Raw genomic sequence first — 22,194 nt, forward strand, 5'->3', positions numbered from 1 at the left:
GACAGGAATGGAGAGAGAGATGAGAAGCATCAATCATCAGTTTTTTGTTGCGACACCTTAGTTGTTCATTGATTACTTTCTCGTATGTGCCTTGACCGTGGGCCTTTCGCAGACCAAGTAACCTCTTGCTCGAGCCAACGACCCTGAACACAAGCTGGCGAGCTTTTTGCTCAAGCCAGATGAACCAGCGCTCAAGCTGGCTACCTCGGGGTCTTGAACCTGGGTCCTTCTGCATCCCAGTCTGACGCTCTATCCACTGCGCCACCGCCTGGTCAGGCTGTAAAATGGGAATTATAGTGGAATCTACATCATAGAACTGCTGTGCTGATTCACTGATATAATTCATATAACACACTTAGCACAATGCCCGACGCATTAATTTTATCATTGTCATCATCATCATCCCATCAAAGCAACTTCTCACTGTATTGGAAACAAATCACTGCTCCTTAAAATTCTGATTTCAGTGTAAGCCTGTAGTATATCTTCTTCCCCCCCCCCCAAAAAAAAAGATATTTGAAGAAGCTGATTTTAAGTCTTTTATTTTGATTGGGTCATTTTAATCCCAACCAATTAAATATTTCTTCAAATGATTAGCTCCCTTCCCCCTCAAAAAAGTCCCAAAGCTTCAACAGCGAAAGCTGTGCTGGCAGCTGTTAGGAAGCCTGACTGCAGAACCTCAGATGACTCCAGTGTTCAGAAGAAGTCAGCATCTTGGGCACAAATGTTCGACAAATCCAGTTTACCACACCGTGTGACTTCCTGCCTCCAGTGTTGTTACTCTGCTTACAAATTATTTGTCTTAGTTGAGTATCTTCCTTGAAATTAAGGTTTTCCCCCTTCATCATGTAATTACTGTTTTAAAAATAAAACCAGTTTGTTTTTATGGTTTGAGTGCATGAAAATATAAGGCATGTTTTTTTCTAATTATGGAACTGCTGTCAAACAGGTCTATAAAGCAGATGTACTTTGCAAATTAGAGGTTGAATCCATGGTTCCCGTGGCTCTAAAATGGCTTGTTCTTTGACCACCACTGTAGCCTGTGGCAGTGAAAAGCAGGTGTGATGTGAACATATTGTCTCCAAGACTCAAGTTCCCCCTGTATGTAACCCTCCCAGATGCAGGGCAGATTTAAATATCCTCCAGCAGCCAGAGTCCATGTTGGCACCACCTGCCAGCAAAGACTTTGCAGAAATTGAACTATGGATGCCTGATCTTTCAAGGCTCCTGCAGACCGAAGTCCCTCTGACAGAGGACTTAGTTTAATTTCACAACCTGTCAGATGGTCCATCTTGGAAACACTTATTGCGTTTCTTTTTGCTACTCAATTCCTTCTGCTGACAACAATGTATAGGTTTTCTGAGCTATGAGAGACTCTTTTCTAATCAGGCATTATCATAACTAGTTTTTTTTTCTTTTTTCTTTTTTGCCAGAGAGAGACAGATAGGCAGGGAGAGAGATGAGAAGCATCAACTCATAGTTGTGGCACCTTAGTTGTTCACTGATTGCTTTCTCATATATACCTTTAAAAAGGGTGGGGGGCTATAGCAAAGCGAGTGACCCATTGCTGAAGCTTTGGGCTTCAAGCCAGCAACCTTTGGGCTCAAACTAGTGACCATGGGGTCATGTCGATGATCCTATGCTCAAGCCAGCAACCCCATGCTCAGCCAGATGAGCCCACGCTCAAGCCAGCGACCTTGGGGTTTTGAACCTAGGTCCTCACCATCCTAGGCTGATGCTCTATCCTCTGGGTTACTGCCTGGTCAGGCCATAGCTACATTTTTGATGATTAAGCTCACAATGTAAATCAGGGTAGCTGAGGGAGCATTGCCTTGTTTCTCATATTCACTGTCTGGCTATCTTTATTAATAAGAACTAATGTTAGAAGATCTTCATTTTCCAACTTCTATTTTAAAGAAATATACTTTGCTCTTGTCTTCATCCTCCCACAAATATGTACCTGAAAGAAAATAGAGTAGTCCCTCATTATCTTGGGGGCTACATTATATGCTATAATAGCTGTGGTGGATGCCTGAAACCACAGGGAGTATTACCTTATCTATAGCATCTTTTATGCATGCATATCTATGATAAAGTTTATAGCTTCTCTTTGGCATATCTGAATTGCCAGCATCACTTCTGTTGTGCTTTGGGGCTATTGTTCAATAAGTTACAGGTTTCTTTAACATAAGCATTGCAATACCGTGACAGCGGGTGAGGTGACCAAGGTTGCTATGAAGGGACAACCAGGTGGGGAGCGTGTGCCACGTGGATATGCTGGAAGAAAGGATGACTCGTGTTCTGGGTGAGGGCAGGTGGATCACATACTATTTCATTACACTGCTCAGAATTGCGCACTGTAACATCCACCGGGTACAATAACAAACGTCGGAGACTTTCAGGAGTATAGATGTAACTTTATTGGCCAGTTTTACCTGCGCAGGGGCAAATTCCCAAGATGTCCAGAGACACTGTGCTCACAAGGAGCTGCAGATGGGAATCGCACCTAGCGCTCACAGCTAAATCTTTTTATAAGCTAAGCAAGCAAGCCTAATACAGAAGCAGATGTGGCGGTAACCTATTTGCTAAGGGGCTGCACATAGCATAGCAACAGGGGCTGGGCTCTAGCTCATTGGCGAATTCCAAACCTAAACTTCTGATAAGGGTCTTTTAACCAATAGAATGCAAACGTTTGTCTCTTTTTCTTTTTTTTTTCTTCTTCTCTCTCAGCCTCCCAGAGTCCCTATCTGTCTCTGCTTCTTGAACAACCTTGGGCATGTTATTCCTAACAGAACAGGAGCAGGACCTGCCTGTAACCCTTAAGTTCCCTGTTCCATTAGTGCCCTGCTTATTTTCTGATCTTCTCTTGGTCCTTACACGCACAATTTGAAATTTATGACTTGTTAATTTCTAGAATTTTTCATTTACTATTTACAGAACATGGTTGACCATGGTTAATTGCAACCATGGAAAGCAAAACTGTATAAACGGGTCCTACTGTATATTAAAACGTCTTTCCGTTTTTTTTTTTTGAGCTTCAGTGTCAGGTTTATTTAAAGGAAATTCCCTGCTTTATTTTTTCTTCCAGTTACAAAGGGTATCTGTTTTACTTCATAGAGATGCAATGTAAAGACTTTACTGGTTGAAGAACAATGTCCATGTTTTATTAAGTAGAGTCAGTTGGATGAAGATCATCTCCCTGACCATGAAAGATGGAGGGAAATTAAATTCTATTTGAAGCTGAATAGTGCTTATGAAAATGAAGGACAATCAATATAAGAAGCTAGTACAGCCAGAAAATGGTAAAAAGCACCTCCTTTAGACAGCAGCCTTCAAATATTTTATCCTAATTGCTGATTTCCATGCTGGTCAAGCAGGATGAGGTTCTTTGGTTACATCAGCACACACCCGGGAAACTTGCCTAAAATTACTCATGGTTCAATGAGTGGCCTTGATTATAATATAAGTGTTCTCAGCTCCAGCCAGTGACCTTGAATCAAAGCATTGCTTCATATGCATTTATGGTTCCTGACCCCACATCTAATCTCTCCTATCACCAACTACTACGCCAGCCTTCATTCATTCATTTATATTTCTTCCAAAAATATTTACTGAGCACTTCCAATTGGCCAGGCACTATAATAACCCTGGAGAAAAGTGCATGTTAGCAACACAACTAAGCTTTCTTGACAGCTCTTGTGTAAGCACAGCCTCTGCTTCCTGAGGACATCTCTCCTGCACCACACCCTTTATTTTAAGTGGACTCTCATTATTTTAATGGAAACCCATCCACTTTTTTTCCACTGCCCTTATTTGTATGGGACTATAAAGCCCGTTTTACCTGTTACTCCCTCACTGTCACCCTACCTGCCCTAATCTGCTCTGTGCTTTTAGCTGGCTTAAAAAAATAAAATAATTGGCTGCCAATGTTCATCATGACTCCCTGACACACAGGCTCAGCCTAAGAGAGCTCCACACAAACATTTCTACTCCTCTGTCCCCCATTGGATGGGCATGAGTGTGGAAAACTGAGTTCGCAGGGAAGGAGAGGTTGACTGACTTGGGAAGAGATCCCTGTAGTATGTGGGGGGTAACACTCTGCATCCAACTGCTAAGAGAGTTGACCACAAATAGGCCCCCAGAGTGAGAGAAGACAGGCAGAACTTGTGACAGATGGCTCGGGTTGTAGTGTTCTATGCTTTTCCATATCCTACCAGTCTAATTTAATTTGATTCTTACAGCTGAATTGCTGGTAGAAACCACTGGTAAGAAATCTTCCATCTACCATGTCTAATTAGTATGTTCTCCCAAAAGCAAACTTTGTGTTACTGCAGTTTACCTAAATACAGTCCAAGTTCTCAGTCTTGGCTTATCATTCTCTTAATTTCTTTTAGAGGGAAAATATGTAACGCACCCTTAACCTGAAAATACTGTGACTGCCCAGAGGAGAAAACCCACAAGTAGAACGGGAACAGCCCTGGACTGATCCTGTTTCTTGGGGTATATGTGTACGTTGTGGAAAGACCATGTGTATCTTGAGACTATCTTACTTTCCAAATTATTTAACCAACATTCTCTCTGTATCATCTTCACGAGATTGCTGTGAGGTAGAATGAGTAGATATTACACTGGTTTTATTTTAGAGAGAGAGGAAAGTGACAGCATGCTGACTGACCTAGGAGATCAGAAATTATGTGTATTTTTAAAATGATACTAACATACCAAGTTCTCTCCATATCTTATATGGATTAGATCAGTGACACCCTCTTGAAGTGAGTAACCTAGATCATTGAGCTCTATAAAAATTGTCTTCCTCTGTATTTCCTCCTAAATCTTTTCTTTTCCAAAACAAAGGGAAATCAATGTCATCACATTGACAATCAAGTATAGTTATTGATCCAGTGGGTATTTATAAGACCTTTGAATGTGGCTAAAAGAAATATGAAGAGGTGTAAAATGTATTTGAAAACTTAAAACTTCAATGGAAAAATAAGACAGGGACAAATTAAAATGGAAGAGGTGATGCAGAGCCAGAAGGACCTGAGTGAGTGTTGGATGACTCCAGGCCCTGGGAGTCAGGAAGGAAGAGTGTGGAGGGCTCCGTAGGAGAGGAGGAGGTGGGATCCGCTGGGCCAGGACAAAGAGTCAAATCAGAGTCAGCTGGTGGAGAGGCATCCGGATGGAGACAACTGTGTGAACAAATTCTAGAGATGAAGATCAACAAGGTATTTGAGGGGACAGCTAATAGGTGGAATACAGACAAGAATTCACATAGAGATAAGGTGGAAAATCATCAAGGAGGTGGACCGGGGAGTCATACATGTCAAATGACCTTGTTCTGATGGGATTATAATATGTATAATTCTTTAAGGCTGTTCTGAGTAAGAAAATAAGACAAAGATAATAGTTTGGGCCAATCTGGCCATGCTCTCTCAAATCTTTATGTTTTACAGATATTAGAACCTTTACCCCAAATCTCATTTCCTCACTTCTTCCAGAAAATCTCTGTGTATTTTTTAAAAACTAATTCAGCCCTGTGAAAACTTTGCAGTCTTACTTGGTGTAAGTCTGTCCCTCCCTCTTCTGAAGATAATGATGAAGATAATGTCAGTTTTGCCCATTAAACTAGGATGTCTTCCTAGGCAAGAAGTGTACTTGGGTTGGCTGAATGGATCTGTTTATATACTCTCAAACACACCTCTGTTAAGGGGGCCTTAGGACCAGCTGCTTCCACTCAGTACTTAACCCTTACGCTTGCCCACAAAAAACTCAAGAATCCTTTCCAGATGCTGCATCTCTCTTGGTCCCTCTACTCAGCCACACCACCTGCTTTTCTACTCCTGCGATTTGGAGGACCCCAGGTCCAGATGGTGCCTCCGCAACCTCCTGCCTGGACGGGAGCTTGGAGCCTCTGTAGGACGTGGCCCTGAGGAGCCTCACAGAAGCCAGGCCTCACCTTCTGAGCATCGCCTCCTAGGGGCTCGGAGGAAACTGGAAGATTTTCAGCCTACATTTTCATCATATTCTTCATCTCATTAGTGAGTAAAGGCCAATCCAGATGGTCTGAAGACCTTCTCTTTGTTCCCATGTAAGTTGGGGCTGGTGTATGGTGTGTAAGGGGCATGAGGGAAGCACATTAAGGGGGGGAAGACGCATAGGCACCCAGAGAACAGTGAGAAAGGGCTCAGGGCCTGAGGGAAGGTTCCAGAACCATTCCATTCACCCAAGAGGCCTCTGAAAAGCAAGAAGAAATCTTGTTACTGCAAATGACCCATTAGAAGTTGTGGAAAATATATTCTTTCTTCTAAGCTGATATTTTTGGACCTGCGCCTGATCGAGGACAGTGTTGGAGTCCAGAACCTCACAGTGATCAGGAGCAGTAGTTTTGCTTCTATTCTGTTCTGAATCCTTTATTGTAAAATATATGTCTTATGCCTCCTTTGCTGTAAAATCTATGTTATTGCGGTACTTAATTAATGATCGCTTTGACCACTTGTGGCAGGTGGCCAAAAATGTATCTTCTCTGCCCTTTTTTCTTAACTGCCAGTGTTTGCAAAAAGTAGATTAGGTTAAAAAACAAACAGTCTGTTGTACCTATTATTAAACTGGAGAAATTGACTATGATTTCTTTTTAAATTATACATTAAAGGCTTCTAAAAATATGTTTGTTTTGAATACTGAAATAATATGCTGTGAAATTCAAAGTTAAAGTACATTATATATTTATAACTTAGATTAGAACTTATTCACATAAACTTTTAAAATTATTTTACATTTGATAGTGATGAGAACAAGAGAGAAAAACAGGGGAAAGAAAAAGAGACAGAGGTGGGGAGAAGGAGGAATTGAGAGGGGGAAGGAAAGAAATTGTTGATAATTAATTTTTAATCGTCATATTTCTAAATAGATGTTAAGGGACTACAACATTGAGTCCCATCTAGCTGGCAAGAAATGTTTATGCCAAACATAAAAGGTTCATTAATACCTTATGTTGATACCAACATGGAGTCTAACATTTCTTTTTTCCCCAAGAGTTTGCTTTTTGGTGAACAAGGAAGCTTAAGAGAATTTGACTGTTCTAGGCCTTTCAGAGGCTTTTATGACTTGGCTTCTGCTGAGAGCCCAGCCAGAGTCCTGCTGCCTGTGATATCAGAGTTTAGCTTGCAGCCCATAAATATGGAAAGTACAGTTTGTCACTTTTATTTGTTTTACACTTACAAATTAGGAGACACATTTACTGTAAATATAGTTAGCATCCAGAGGTTTCAAAGCTAAGAATATGCACGTTCAAAATGTCTCTGCTTTATTTATGCTGTGGCTACCACATTTGTATAAACAGAAAATTACTCCATTCATGCTTTATTACTTCTTCTTTTGTACCACAGCCTTGACCCCAGTCATCATAAATTGAGAAATAGTGGGGAACTAATGGAGACAGATGGGAATATGGCTTGCCATTTACTCAAATTGGTAAAGTAATTAACCTCAAGGTGCTGGTTTGCAAGAAAAATTGTTGGAATAACTCAGGACGTCGGTAAACAGACTCTGGCTTTAACCAGTTCTGACAACTGCATCATAAACTAGACTTATTCTGTTCAATTGACCTGTCAACATCTTGAGTCCAAATAAAGATTTGTATTACAATGCACTTGCTAAGAAGTGGGAGACCACACTGCTGTTTCTTTTCAAACGAGTTGCTGTTCTCTTCTTGCTAGATAGAGGCTGGATTGTCATTTATTCATTCTTCAGCCATTATAGTCTTTAGAAATCTTCCATTACTAATGGTGCAGCAGCTTCATGACAGCAGATGGTAGTCATTTGGCTCCAGAAAATGAAATGGAAAAACATGGGCTAGGGGGCTAGGCTCATTTAGAAAAGAAGTGGACAGAGGCCAGATCTAGATTTTATTTATCGGGGAATGTCTTGTAATGGAGCCAGAGTGGTCTTGGTGGTATGTTGTTCCCCACAGATTGAGGGGTGGGGCTGAATTTCTGAGGATTATTATATAAATCAAACATGGTCTTGTGAATAGAGTCATTTGACCAAAGTACAGTATATGCCTTTTGATAGATGACAGATTTCATTCATTCCAAACAGGCCTCCCTGCGTATGTGTCCCGGTCTCTACGCCTCCCCTTTCCTCTTTCCTGGGACTAGCATTTAGATTCTTCTTTCCCGCATTATGGGCTGTGAGCTGTTTTACAGCAGTGAGTTCAATCTTCAGGGTTCAGTGGCTTCTTCATGTTCAGATGAGTAACTAGGAGAGGGTTGACTCATTTAAGCTTGTACAACTGTTCATTTCATGGTTTCATTTGCAGCTGAAGTAGTTGTAATAATAATAATAAAGCTCTTTGTGATATCACCATCAGATTTTTCTGGAAGGCATATGATATGGGAACATAAAGAGTGGTTTTCATCAAAAGTAAATATATCCATTTATGGAAAAAGAAAACTGAAAGTGATTCCTGGCATCTCAATTTGAAGAAAACTCAGTTAATCCAGGAGCATTAAAAGGCCCTGGCTTATCATGCTGGCTTTCCTCATGCACACACCCATGGAAAAATATTGACAAGATGAGCAATCCCTAACTGACTAATTGCACTACAGGAGACAGCAGTAGCTTGAGAGTCCCAGGACTCTGAAAACAGTGTTAGGAACACAGGATGAAGCCATTCCAGCCACGGTTTCCTCTGAGTTGGCAGCATTTGCCTTTCTGCCTTGTGGTGATCATCTGAGAAGACACAAGAGTGTCTGTTATTTCAAAGGGTAGATATACAGCTGCTCTGAATGAGAGTTCCTTAAGTATCTTTGTTTAGAAGAAGAGGGACTAGATAATTTCTTGTTTATTGTCTTCAAATTTTATTTTTTGAAAGCCTATCTAAAAATCCATAAACTCTTTATTTAAAAATATATGTATCCTTTCTGCAATGCTGCCTATATATTGAAACTTTGTTTCTCTTAATTCTTTTGTAATCTCTGAAAAAAATAGTTTAAGCTAAGGCCAAGTACAGGTTAGGTTCACTCAAACGCTGTGGTTTAGCAGAGAAATGTAAATTAAAACCACAATAAGTTATCACTTCTCACCTGCCAAATGGCGCTCATCAACAAATCAACACATAAAACAAGTGCTGTTGAGGATGTGGAGAAAAGGGAACCCTCCTGCACTGCTCTGCTGGTGGGAATGCAGATTGGTGCAGCCACTGTGGAAAACAGTGTGGAGTTTCCTCAAAAAATTAAAAATGGAACTGTGTTATAATAGCCCAAAGATTTCACTTCTGGGGATACATATGAAGAAACCCAAAACACTAATTCAAAAGAATATATGCATCCCTCTGTTCACTGCAGTCTTATTTGTAATAATAGCCAAGCTATGGAAGCAACACATATACCCATTAATAGAAGAGTGGGTAAAAAAGCGATGGTACATAACCTGACCAAGTGGTGACATGGTAGATAGAATATTGACCTGAGACACTGAGGACCCAGGTTCAAAACCCCAAGGTCACTGGTCTGAGCAAAGGCTTACCAGCTTGAGTGCGGGGTCACCGGCTTGAATGTGGGATCATAGACATGACCCCATCATCACTGGCTTAAAGCCCAAAGTAGCTGGTTTGAGCAAGGGGTCACTGGCTCTGCTAGAGCACCCTGGTCAGGGCACACATGGGAAGCAATTAATGAGTGACTAAAGTGACACAACTAGGAGTTGATGCTTCTCATCTCTCTTCCTTCCTCTCTGTCTCTGTCTCTCACACTAAAGCAGTGGTACATACATATACACAATGGAATTTACTTGGCCAAAGAAAAGAACAAAATTTTACCATTTGTAACAGCATGGATACTCCTAGAGGGTATTATGCTAAGTGAAATAAACCAGGCAGAGAAAGACAAGTACCATATGAATTCACTTATATGTGGAATCTAAAGAACAATATCTAATGAACAAGACAGAAACAGACTCAGACACAAAGAACAGACTGATGGTTGCCAGAGGGTCGTGGTTTTGGGGACAGGGTGAGAAAGGTGAGGGGACTGGGAAGTACAGATTGGTAGTTACAGAAGAGTCATGAGGACATAAAGTACAAAATAGGAAATACAGTGAATAATACTGGGATAACTGTGTGGTACCAGGTGGTACTAGAAATCGGGGGGGGGGACATTTTGTAAGGTATATGATTGTCAAGCCACTATGCTGTACACCTGAAACTAACACAAAATAATACTGAATATTTAAAAAGTTTTAAAGGTGAAAGAAAAAAAAAAAGCTATGATTTGCTGAGTGGATATGAAGTCTCTTTGCTTGAAGAGGGAGTGATCATTACCTCAGTAGGACACGTGCTCTCCCTCCTCTCCCGGGAGTCTTCCTCTGAGGCTCACACGTGCAGCTGGATTGGAATCGCCTTTATTCTAATTATTTCCTGGTCCTAGGTGTCTTTTCCAAAGAACTAGTGCTCACTCCAGTTTTTCTATCCTGCCCAAAGCTCTTTAGCCCATTCACCCACCTGTCCTACTGAAGACTGGAGTTCTCAGACTACTAAAAATGTCTGTCATTTTTTGACTTTGCATCTAATATTTTTGGTTTCACATAATAATGGTGTGTGTGTGTGTGTGTGTGTGAATAGTTTCGATGGGTCAGCATGCTCTTTTCATCTGATCAAGCATCTAAATTATAGTTCTTAACAATCAAGGTAAAATCTCTCAAGACAAGCAGTAGGCCTTGAAAACACTGCCTTGAAATTCAAGGTAACCATATGTACACTAACTCCTAAAGTATGAATTCCAAAATTACAGAATAAAAAATAACTTTTTCACATGTTTTTGGTGCTGGGACTTTATTATAAGTCAATTCCAAATTGAAGACTATCTAGGTGACAATTCTTGTGAGTTTTCAAGTTTGTGTTTTGTGGCTGATGACTGCATAATCTGAAATGGTTGATGACTGACTTCACAGATTATATAAAAAAATGCTTTTAAGGTTTCTTATGCCTGTGCCTATTTCCATCATTAAATTAGCCATGAGTTAATGTGTGATTGTTAAAGAAAACACAAGGCATCATTTTGCAGTGATAGCTAACGGGCTAGCATGGCATTAAATATTTTCCTCCTGGCACACATAACCTTTTATAGTTTGGCTTTAAAATAAAGGGTATTTTATATACACTGCCATTTCATTCATTATTTCTCAGCATTGGCACCTCCATTGGCTAGTTCAAATAATATGTCATCAGCAGAAGAGGGTGCATTTAAGTTATTGCAATATCTTATTGGGCAAATGTTTTCAGTAGGCACTAGAAGCCGTGGAAAGTGAAAGTGGGCTCAGTCTTAAGTGGACACCTTTCCATATTTTTGCAGGTCTGTGTTAGGTTTATGTGTCTGTATTTATTTGCTCCCCAGCCTATAAGAAGTTGAACAGTTTAAATTCATTTGTTACCTGACTTGTTTGCTTCTGTTTTAAAACATTTTAATTTATAATCAGACAAGAAGAACAGATGTAAGAGTTGTAATTTAATCATTTTATTGCGATCTTTGTATATTTTGAAGAATTAGGTATTGTACTCATGGGAAGTCATATTTTATGCCTAGTTGGAAAAATGAATAATGTAATAATATGCAAAATGTAAAGTTTTAGAACTTCACTTGAGTAAGGCATATAAACTAATGATCTGGTTAAGGTCCCCTGTGCACCATAATAAATATGGACTAAATTTGTCATTATAGCTTTAGACAGAGGTTTCAGGCAACAGATTTAATTAAATCCTTTTTTAATATTCATACTTCTAAACTGTGTAATTCCCTTCTACTGTAAAACTGAATGCTATATTAAAACAAACAAAAACGGCAGATTACTAAATGGATATTAGCGTGAAGTCAGTACACATTTAATTCTGGGGAGAACACTGAGGTGAGGAAGCTTTGTGGAGCTTGCTCGAGAGATCTTGACTCAGATCCCTGAAGCTTGTTCACGAAAGTTTTCTTCTTCTGTTTTCCTGATGACTTTTGTTGGGGGAGGTTAATGAGTTTGTGGAACTCAAAAAAGGACACAAGGGCAACTCAGGAAAGCCTTTTGTTAGGTATTACAGAGTGATGATTATTGGAAAATACAGTATGGACTCTGAGAGGAATTCAGACGCATTGATGACATTGAGGAAGTTTAGAATATCTAGATACTGATAGCTGTTAGGAAGGTTAAATAATAAAGTCCATTATCCTATAAGGTCTTGCTCCCCTCCCCCCAACATCTAGTCCAGGGACTAGAATTTCCAGTTTCTCCACTAGATATTTGTAAGAGCATGTCTGGATGTTTATGTTTCTTTTTTGGTGATTAAAACACCATTTCGAATATTTCTATGGGAATATTTCTTTTGTGGAAGGTCATATTATCCATAGGTTAACTAAGTACTGAATTTTTGGAAGAATCATCTGATTCTTCATTAGCTAATTCCATGATCATACTTGTTAGATAACCAAGTCATGCTCCACTCCCCCAAGGTCACATGGCCAGTGGAATTTCTAAGCCCACATTAAAGCTGATTAGATATTCCCTTAATGTTTTTTATTCACCTCTGCTGTATATTTTTTGGATCCACATTTTTCAGCCCCTTAATCCCCTCTCTCCCAAATTGAGTTCTGTCTTAATCATCTATGTTTGAACAGCACCTCTTACTGGTACTTGGCACAGATTTGGGATCAAAAAATGTAAATTGAATGGATGCAATTTTACATATAATCAGTAGCATTGTAAATTTTTGTATCATGAGTAACCATGTAAAATAGCTAAACTGACCTTCAAATTCTATAGATTATAAAACTGTGGACTAAAGCAACTTTAGTTGATTTTCCCATTGTTATATAAATAAAAAGAACTAGCTGAGGGTGACAGAGAAAGCAGTGACTACTTTATTGGACACAAGAAAGATAAAGAAAATAATTCATATTCTCTGTGTAAAATAGCTCACCAGTAAGACACTAAATATAAACACAGAAATAATTTTAAAAGCAACTCCAAGTAGCATTAGATTGAACACCAAAATATGCACCATCTAAATTAGACCATCTAAACTATGAAAGAGGTAGGAAAAGAACAATGGATGTTGATCTATCTGGGAAAAGCTTTATAGCAATGGTATGATTTTAGCTTGGAAAGTAAGAGAAGTGAGACAATGAGCACTGTGTTCTGGCATAAACTCTGATTTTCCAGAGAGTTCTAACTGAGGAGCTGTGAGAGAACAAAGCATCTATGCCCTGCACCATACAGTGCCTCTCCTGGCCCCATAGGCTGGAACCCAGGGAGAGGGAAATACCTTCTCTCCTTACTATGTGGATCCAGTTCAGAGAAACAGACTATCTACTCTGAATTTATGTCAGTTGTTCACAGTTGATGATATAGTCCTGAAGTCAGGAGAAATGGATTCATTTTCATTTTTCAGGACTACCTTTGAAGTTCTTGAGAGATGATAATTATTTTCCCTCTTCAAAGAATTTTCTCACATCATTTTCCTGGAAATGACAATTGGGCAGTGCCCCAGGTTGGAAAATCCAACCTTAGTTTGATGAATGCAGTTCTGAACACAGCCTTTGATTCAACATTAGTTTCCATGGTTCAAAATTCAGCTTGACTAAAGTGAATTGTTATGTATTTTTGGAATACCATATTTTCCTTCAATTTTAAAACCAAAAGAGGGAAAAGAGAGTCCCTAAATTCTTGCGAACTAGAAAAACAGCTTGGAGATGAAAATCACATTTAATTTTATCTCCTTAATTTGAGTGAGGAAATAAAGACATCCATGGCTCTTAATGACAGCCAATTGATTTACATGTTTAAGACAGATAAAGGTGTAGTCTCAGGTACCAAACCAAAGGCATCCTCTCTAAGACTCATTAAATGTGTGTGCTAATAAATATTGCAGCCTTTTCTACAAAGAAACCTAGTCTTAGTATTTTGTTTAAAAAACATTCACAATATTTTGATCATCATAAATGTCTCTTAGAAACAAATTTCCCCTTAAATTGAAAGTTTAACTTCTTACATTTACAGTGAGCTACTCAAATCAAGAGTATCAAGGTCTGGATTTACCTTCCCACCTGAAAAAAATTAATTTAATGGACAAAATGTGTAAAACATTGTTTTCCAACTTATTGGAGATCAGGCAGTGAAGGACAGTGACCCCTGAGAGACAGGAAACAAAAGTGAGTTCTACAGTTGCTCCAGCTTATAGGAACAAGTCCCTGCCAGGGCCTGCTAACCCTCCTAAGTTGACGAAATAGACCTGAGAGTGTGTGGAGATCCAAATGTCTAGAAAGCACTGGTCAGAGACCCAGAGATGAGAGAGGTACACAAAGGGAGAACTCCAGGCATGTGTAGAGAGTCATCCGTAAATACTCAGCAGAGCACTGATCAATGTATAGATGTGAAGACAGCAAGCAAGAATGGGGAAAGAAACCATCCAAAAGAATTAGAGGTGGCAGTGCCTAGCCATCAGACGATACTGAAAACAGTGCCTGTCTCCATTAGCCAGCCTGAAACCATCAAGACTCACAGAGCAGAGAATGAGAAGGATCTTGATTCACCAGTAGAGAATAATTAGCCCTAGTGTGAGCATTGATTCAATCCCACCTAACAAATCTTAAAAACCAGACCCAAAAGCATCAAGTTATTTACAAGTTATTTAACTGTATCCAAGAACAAATCTCAACAGATTTTTATAGGAATAAACGAGTACCCATGACCCAAACATGTAAAAATCACAATGCAATATCCAGTAAAAAATACTAGACATGGAAAGAAGCAGGAAAATACAGTCTATAATGAACAGGTAAATCAAGTAATCAGAACTTAGAAACAACTAACACAAATGTTAGAATTAGGAGACAAGGACATAAAAATGGTTATTATCACTATATTCCATGTGTTCAAAAAGTTAGTGGAGACATGGAAGATAAAAAAGAATTCCAAATTTAACATTTATAAAACTACAGTGTGGATACAATTAACAGTAAATTAGACATTGCAAAAGAAAATATTAGGGATATGAACATAACAATAGAAATTAAAATGACAAGAGAGAAGAGGCTTCTAAAATTAACAGAAAATCATTTATCTGGGTGAAAACATTAAGCAGCCTAATATACATATAAGTCCCTGAAGGAGAGGAGAAAGGGGGAGAATGGAAAATATATTCAAAAACATAATGGCTGAAAATTTTCCAAATTTGATGAAAACTGTAAACCCGTATCAAGAAGCCCAATGAACCCCAATTGCAAAACCATGAAGAAAACCACACCACAGTACATTTTAATTAAATTGCTAACAATAAGTGACAAAGGAAAAAAATTTCAAACAGCAAGAGAAAAAGCAGACAGAAAAAGACCCATGTACAGAGGACTAAAGACAAGGATGAAAGCAGAATTTTCACTGGAAACTGTGAAGCAATATTTTTAACATACAAAAAGAAAAAAATTATCAAGCTAAAATTCTATACCCAGTGAAGTAATACCAGGTATAAATATTCACACGCACAAAAAAAAAGAACACCAGACATGGCAACATAAGTAAATGTACAAGATTTTTTCTTTATACTAAAATCTCTTGAAAAGAAAACAGACTGAACAAAAACTATTAACAATGTATAATGGGATTTATAGCATATATAAAAGTAATATGCATGGGAAACAAACAAATTTCAGGAGGAGAGAAAAGAATATTGTTGTAAGACTCTTTTATGTGAACTTGTGTACTATCACTCAAAGGTAGATTTGATAGGTTGAAAATGTATACTATAAATCCTAGAACAATTACAAGAGTAATAAACCAAAGAGGTATGACCAATAAATCAGCAAAGAAGATGAAATAAAATAACTAGAATTGTAACAAATAGTTAATCCAAAAGAAGGCAGAAAAAAGAGAAAAGGAAGAAAAAATACAAATGTAACAAATAGAAAACATATCAAGATGATGACTTTAACCCTAACCATATTAATAATCACATTAAATGTACATGGCTTAAATATACAACTCAGAAAGGAGATACTGTCACATTGGATAAAAATGCAAGAGCATCTATATGCTGCCTACAAGAAACATACTTCAAATATGAAGACAAAATAGATTACAAGTAAAATTGTGAAAAAGATATACCATGCTAATGCTAATAAAAGGGAAGATAGAGTGGCTGTATTAATATCAAAGTAAATTTAGTAGATTTTAGAACAAATAATAGGGAATGGAAATTAGAATGCAGTCAAGAAGGATCAGTAGTTGCCTGTGGATGGGAGTCAGAGGTCGAGGAGAGGTAAAAGGGATATATTACAAAGGGGCATGAAGAGTCTTTTAGGGGTGATGGATATATTTGTTCATTTTTGTTTTGTGAAGGTTTTATAGGTATTTCTATATTTTAATACTTGTCAAGTTGGATACTTTAAATATGTGCAGTTTATTGCCTATCAGTTATACCTCTTATAGGTTAAGAATATTTAATAGTTATCTCACGGATGCCTTAGACATATCCCAAGAAATTAGGACAATTGAACATTCTCAATGGTATAGAATAAGCTTTATCTAGCATTCTTTAAGTCTTAACTATGGGGTTCACTTTACATAACAGACATTTGACTGCACCCTACTGTCAAGCCTTCATATTTCTTTCTGCTTCATACCCTCAGCTAAAATTTTGCATGATTTTGTAAGAGTGGCATGTGTTTATTAACTCCAGAATTACAACTTAGAGTTTAAATTCACTGCTCACAAAAATTAGGGAATATTTCAAAATAAATACGAAGCAATAAAATATCTCCTAATTTTTGTGAGCAGTATATATTAAAGAACAGAAATGAGATGGCAGGTATAACGAGTATGCAAATATGAAGACAAGTTTCTGAAACACAGACTTGGAATGTTCAAACATGGTTATTTATCCTTATGGCTTTTAGTTTTCATTGTTTATTTTAAAAATACAGTGAATGAATGATGGAAAGCTTCCAACTCTAGAAAGAGGAGTTAGGCTTATGAGTGAGAGCTACTCCTGAAAAAGATGTTCCTCAATTCAGAATAAAGAGAAAAATGCAGACCAGTGTAATGAGACTTGGCGTTCCCACCTATGTCCAGAATAAATTTTCATGGGGCCAGTTATGAGAGCCCAGTTTAGAGGCCTGTTGAAAGAGTAATGATTCTGCTACAAATGTTCCATCCCATTTGTCATTTCCGCTACATGCCTAGATTCAGTCACCTATGTCACAAAAACCTCAACTGGAATCATCCAGACACAGGGCACATATGGAACTAAAGAAAAAGTCCTCAAGATGCACATCCACAGTAGCCCACAGAGTCCCACCTGGAGTAATGAGTCACGCCTGAGACCAGATTATGAATGTCTTAGAAATGTCATTCATCTTTGCAGATCCATCTCCTGGAAGGTAACATCTGTTAAATTTTATTTCACCATTTAACTTTATCTGCCTATAAACTAACCCCCTTCTATTTCTCATTGTATTATTCTAATAATAAAAAAATAAGTTTTTTCTGCCCCAAAGTCCCTTTTTGAAAAAATTTTACTAGTATTAACTAAGCATTTACCAGATAAACATTAATAGCTTTTTCACATGCATGGATTTTGGGGGGAAAGCATTATGTGAATAGTACCAATAAGAAAAATGATTCTGATTATCCGAATTCATCATTATGAAATAATGGATTCGTCATTATAAAATGAATAATGAATTCATCATTGTGAGAGTCATTGGATAGACTTTGAGAATATTTGCTACTGCTTTTTATGGCCTGCCCTCTCCTCTATGTGCTTTGGGTAAGATTTATGGCTCATGGTTTATTCTTTTTTTTCTTTTTCAACCCAAATGTATTTGTACATTATCATAGGTTCCTGTCTTAATTCATAAAGGTAACCAGACATATTTCCCCACCCATTAAAAAAAAAAAGAATTTGATGAAAGCACACTAAGGAGCTCTATTCTCTTCTCGGTGGGCTTGGCAGCATTAACATTAATGGGAGCTACGAGTGAATCAAGAAGCAAGTGCATCCAAAGATGTAAGAGATCCAGCCATTTGAAATTAGCCTTTGTGGGTCTCCTGAGTTCTGCAGCACCAGGGGCTAATTCTTATTCTTTTTCATCTTTCCCCTTTCTTCACTGGGCACTGATGCCTCATTACACACTATTCCTCCCATTCTGCAGCACCATGTCTCTGACTCTGTCTCGTTCAATCAGGAGCTGTGAGCATTGTCCCCCAAATGTCCTAGCGCTGGGTGGGGAAACACAATTGGAAGCTGGGGTTTCAATTTATTTGTTTGTTTAAGTCTTTATTTCCTAGTATTACCTAGAAAAAAAAATATACGGACCTCAGTTCAACAGGAGAGTTATTGTCTAATCTTTTCCATTACTTTCTGACTACCAAGTTATTGACAGCTACTTTGCCTTTTAGTTTCTATTTTAAGCCACAGGTCCTAATGGTCCCTCCCAAACCAATGTTTGAAATAAGTCTGAGAACCAAAGAACAGGAAAAAATAAGTTCAAAGACTCACCAAGTTGAAGAATATATATTTATTAAGGAAAAATAAAATGGTACCTTAAACCTCTTCTATCTGCCAACTGTTTTATCTTCCCAGAATAGCTTATGTCTTAGAAAGTTAACCATGCTTTGTGTGTTTGTTTACACAGTCACTAGACAATTTTTGGAAGATGATCTTTCATGTATTTCTCTTCATCAACTCAGCATTGTTCACCTCAAAACTACCTCACATATGTTCACAAAAGAAAAATTTTCTCTCCCCTTTTTCTGTAATTTAGTGAAAAGAAGGGGTGATTTATTTATTGCCTAGCTCTACAATTAAAGATGTTCTTCAATGATGTGAAATATCTGTTTTTATGATTCTATTTTTCAGTAATTTATAACTCTCTTACCAATATTTGAAACAAAGTTTTAAAATGAAACTGTTGATTATTCATGTTGATTGCCATTAAATAAGGGTCATAAAAGCAATAGAAATTTATTATTTTTTTCTCCACAACTTTTCAACACCTTGCCGAAAAATGCTTACCTTTTAGGCATGTTTCTATTCTAATCCCAATATCAAACTTAACTTCATTACTTTACTAGTGTTAGTGACTCTGAAGCTGGATAACATTTTCTCCAAATATTGGGTCATTAACTAGCAAGGAGCTGGGAAAAGTGGTTGGGGGCAATGCTGAAGTTTTGTGAGCAGTTTAGACTAAATTTTTCCCTAAAGGTTTTACCCAAGGATTCAAGGTAACAACAGAACACAGGAACAGCTTACAATTTTCTTTCAGTAAATGACCACTCTTTTCATCTCCATCAGGTGTGCTCTCAAAACCAAGAGTGAGATGTGTGCAAAAAAACTTTTACATGGAGGAGTGGCACATGACTCCTGATGCCCAGCTCATCATCGTGAGTGATGATGTGTGTCTTCCACCATCAGACCCTGTCTCGTCCTCAGTCATTAATGCATTTGACTAGATGGAATCCTGCTAGTCAAAGGAAGCCAGGAGTCCTCCCTAAGAGCTCAAAGCTATGGCTGCCCAGCAACACCAGGCTTGCTATAAAAATCAATCATCATGAAATAGCATATGTGAAAATGTTTCACAAATTAACAATGGCTGGCCTGACCCGTGGTTGTGCATCCACCTGGAATGATGAGGTCATTGGTTCAACCGTGGGCTTGCTCAGTCAAGGCACACATGAGAAGCAACTATGAGTTGATGCTTCCTGCTCCCCCCTGCCCCATACACACACCTTTCTCTGTCTCCTCTCTCTAAAATAAAATAAATAAAGACTTTAAAAAATAATAATTATTTAAAAAAATTTAACAATGGGTGGAGGGAACTGTACTAGTAAAAGTAGAATAGTTGTTACCTGATTCTGGAAACACTATGAGCCAAACAGACCATTGTATGGTTGTGATTTTTGTTTTTGTTTTTGTTGTTATTAAATGCATGTATGACAACACTTGCAATGCACATGTTTCCCAAGGAGAGCAGCTGTAGAGGAAGAGAGGTGAGATCAGATGGCTGCTTTGAGAGAGGCTGAAACTGGGGGTGAAATACGGAAGGGCGTGGGCACGCTTCTCTCCTGAAGCCCAGGAACACTAACTCTGTCTTGTTGCCTCCGGAGGTACTGGCTCTGCACTCGCATTTTCTTGAGTACCAACTTTCCCCTCATTCATGTGAGCTAGAAGTTATTGTCTATGAAAATCATTAAAGATGATTAAGGCTAATTTTTTTTTGGTAAAAATTGCATCATCATCAAAGTTTTAGTGTTCAAGTAAAATTGGCCACATTGTATGGCTTTTTTATAAAAATGATAAATGGAATGATTATCTTACTTTTTGTTTAAATTTATTTAAATTCATTCATTTAGCATAATGCAATCTATAAAAAATAGCTTTATGAGAAGGGAAATCAATTAAAAATAAATGAAAGCATCTTTTAAAAAAATAATTTTGAATTATTGAGTGGAATTAATTCATTTTTTTTTTACTGAAATGTGAAAGTGGGCAGGCTGGCCCTGCAACTCTGGGGAAGGTGGCAGGACGCCTCCTGGCGGGGCACTAGAATCTACCCCAGGTGAGGCCTAGGGACCACACAGCACCGCGTGCCCGGTCCCTCTTCTGATGTACTGGCTTCCTTTGGAAATCCAGTAGGTGGGTAGGGAGAGACAGTGGAGACTGGGCAGAGGCCCCTCCCCTGGAAAATGAAAAGAGAAAAACCATCTCCTCTTGTTGAACCTTGAGAACAGAGATGCCCCGCGGAGCCCCACGTCCGCCACCCCCTCCCCTGAAGCAGCCTTCCCCTCTCCAGTCACATCCACCTCCAAGCACATGTCCTGAAGCAAAGTTTATGCGACATTTACGTCACTTTTTTCTAATTAATTAAATTCTCCCTTAGACAGACATTAGTTCATCTGGCTTTAAAAGATATTATTGCTGAAAAGTAAATACTGTATACCTATTTTTAAAATCTTTGCATGCCATTTGTGGGTTTAGAATATGGGATGTGGGGGACTTTTTAAGTATAGTGTCTTATTTAAGGACAACTTTTACATTTTAGAAAAAGCAATTTAGACTTTAACATATATCTACCAAGATTAGGTGAAATTCTCCACCACCACCACCCAGCCCCCCCCCAATAGATGATTTACATACTCACCATTCTATTTAGCCCATAAAAATATGTTTCTCAGTCAAAGCGAAATAGTATAAGTCAGAAAAACCAACCTGTATGGATAAATTTGTAGCCCAAGTAAATGTAAAAAAACTCAGAGAACAACATTAATATTTGGAGCATTATAACTGACCAAGCTATGTCTGTAATAATGTTCATTTTGAAATATAAGTTACTATGGGGATGACTCTAAATTTTATTCATATAGTCTATGCCTTAAGAAGAGAAGTATGACACTTCTTTGTCCCACAATTTTTTTAAGTGAGAGGAGAGTATATATAGTAAGACAGACTCCTGTATGTGCCTCCACTGGGATCCACCTGGCAACCCCCCCGCCGGGCTGATGCTCAAATCAGCCAAGCTATTCTCAATGCCTGAGGCTGACACTCAAACCAATCAAGCCACTGGCTGAGAGAGGGAAAGAGAGAGAGAAGGGGCAGAGGGAGGGGGAGAGAAGGAAATGGTCTCTTCTCATGTGTGCCCTGACTAGGGATTGAACCTGGCATGTCCACAAGCCAGGCCAACACTCTGTCCACTGAGCTAACCAGCCAGGGCCACTCCCACAATTTTTCACAAAGTAGGATCACTAGAAAAAGAAATGTTGGGAGTTTCTTAATTTCCCTCTCCCTTCTTTTCCCTTTGAATTACTTTGAAAAGAAACCAGTGGCATGAGAATCTCATGAGCCTGCAAAAGCAGATCTCTTAGAGATTGCTGTTATTATTTTTTCCTATTTTATAGATCTTGGTAGAGATCAGGCAGTAGTTGAAAATTTAATTCAACATATAAACTGCTCACAAAAATTAGGGGATATTTTATCACTTCATGTTCATTTTGAAATATCCCCTAATTTTTATGAGTAGTATATTTTAATGAGTTATTTCTGTGTTCAAATTGGTGGGGAATTAAATACGAATAAAATAAAAGGCAGAGAGATTGAGTAGCTCACCCAAATTCACACAGCTCCTCAGTGGGACAACCAGAACCCCGCCAGATGGGCTGACTCCAGAGCAC

At 38.4% G+C, this 22,194-nt stretch overlaps 1 protein-coding gene across 4 annotated transcripts in view; it reads left to right on the forward strand.

The window, feature by feature from the left end:
- NPAS3 (neuronal PAS domain protein 3) overlaps positions 1 to 22,194 on the forward strand; it is a 947,754-nt gene that overhangs the window by 731,168 nt on the left and 194,392 nt on the right. The window lies entirely within an intron of this gene.

This window comes from Saccopteryx bilineata, chromosome 4 (assembly GCF_036850765.1).
Source record: "Saccopteryx bilineata isolate mSacBil1 chromosome 4, mSacBil1_pri_phased_curated, whole genome shotgun sequence".
NCBI classification, from domain to species: Eukaryota; Metazoa; Chordata; class Mammalia; order Chiroptera; family Emballonuridae; genus Saccopteryx; species Saccopteryx bilineata.